The sequence below is a fragment of the Vollenhovia emeryi genome, unplaced genomic scaffold (assembly GCF_000949405.1).
Source record: "Vollenhovia emeryi isolate VEMERY1.0 unplaced genomic scaffold, V.emery_V1.0 DF946683.1, whole genome shotgun sequence".
NCBI lineage: Eukaryota > Metazoa > Arthropoda > Insecta > Hymenoptera > Formicidae > Vollenhovia > Vollenhovia emeryi.
This window is the reverse complement of record NW_011959683.1, coordinates 1-1,843: the sequence shown is the minus strand read 5'-3', so window position 1 is coordinate 1,843 and position 1,843 is coordinate 1. Positions and strand designations below refer to the sequence as shown.

The 1,843-nt window shown below is 29.4% G+C and overlaps 1 pseudogene; it reads left to right on the top strand.

The window, feature by feature from the left end:
- Positions 1-28: 28 nt before the first annotated feature.
- On the top strand, positions 29-1,569 carry LOC105559390 (annotated as a pseudogene).
- The last annotated feature ends 274 nt before the right edge of the window (positions 1,570-1,843 follow it).

The window sequence follows — 1,843 nt, the reverse complement described above, 5'->3', positions numbered from 1 at the left end:
CATTCGCGAATAAAAATAATTAGTGCATATATATTTCTTGGTTGCAGAGAGGATGAGGATTAATTTAGACGTAACTTCAACAGAAAAAAACCCTAAAAAAAGAATGACTTATATAAGAAAAGTATTATTATTAAATAAAGTAAATGAATGGAAAACAACACAATTAGGTTGGTCTAAAGAAATGCGAAGAAGACAATTAGGTAAAACGTTCTTATTATATCACTTTTTAAGAAAAAAAGAAAAGAAAGAAAACATCCAAACAAAACTTTGGGTTCGACCAATCTTCACTGAAGAAAGGAGATATTATCAAGGAGATAGTAACAATCTAATTAGAGAAATGACCAATGATCCTAAAAAATATTTTGAATATTTGCGAATGACTGAAGAATTATTTAACCAATTATTGGCGTTACTTGAATCAAGAATCACTAAACAACATGTTGTAAGAACTCCAATATCGGCGTCTACGCGATTACAAATCTGTTTGCGCTATTTAGCATCAGGTGACACAATGCATTCGATTTCTTTCGCCTTTCGAGTTGGATTAAATACAGTTTCAAAAATTATATCAGAAACTTGTGAAGCAATATGGGATGTCTTAAAAGAGAAAGTTTTTCCTGAAGTAACAGGATATGTGGATTGAAAAAGCAAAGGAATTTGAACTTTTATGGGATTTTCCAAACTGTATTGGAGCAATTGACGGAAAACATGTGCAAATTGAAGTATGTATAATTTGTATATTATATAATATAAAGTATTTTTGTTTTAAATATATGTTTAACTTTATGTTTCAGGCTCCACCTAAAAGTGGCTCAACATTTTATAATTATAAAAGTACGCACAGTATTGTACTTTTGGCAGTTGCAGATGCGAATTGCTGCTTTACAGTAGTTGATATTGGTGCTGAAGGAAGAAGAAGTGATGGGGGTATATTACAAAGTAGTGAACTTAAACGTCGATTAGAGGATAAATGTTTAAATATACCAAAAGCAAGATTAATTTCGGAGAAAGGTCCTAAGTTACCTTATGTTATAATAGGCGATGAAGCTTTTGCATTAACCAGCTATATATTACGTCCATATCCACGAAGAAATAATTTAAATATACAAAAAAAAGTATTCAACTATCGACTTAGTCGTGCTCGAAGAACAGTAGAATGCGCTTTTGGTATTTTAACTTCGAGATGGAGAATTTTTCGAAGACCACTAGCAACAACTGTTCATAATGCGACTTCTATTATTAAAGCTACAGTTTGTTTGCATAACTTTTTAATGACAAACGATCTTGCACTTCCTATAAAAAGTAGAACATATTCCGTTCCTCTGAATGATATAAATGAAAATTTTCAAAACTTACAACTTCCTATGATTGAAGATGATACATTTCGTGGAAGTACTGTTCGAGATCTTTTTATGGAATACTTTTGTACTATTGGAGCTATTAAACAACAATGGGAAAAAGCAAGCAGAAATAATTTCTAAAAAAAGTTTAATAAATAATAAATAACTGTTAAACTATTCAGATGTAAAGTATCCAGTTTAATAAATAATAAACATTTATTTAGCTATTCTTTCAGGTATTCTTATTCAGGTAACTTCTTACCCATATATCCCGTCTTACTTAATAATACAGCTTAAAAAACATTGCATCATATAAAGAGTACTATATCAGATAAACTTATCTTAGAAAGGCATATTGTAAAAAGAATAAAAATTATTCAGTAACTATTAAGTTTATTATTTAAACTGTGTATTATACAAACATTTTGCTTCTTATTATTTAAAGTCTCTAATAAATGCTTCTGTGTAACAGTATACTGTACTAACAAAACAAAACACGATTT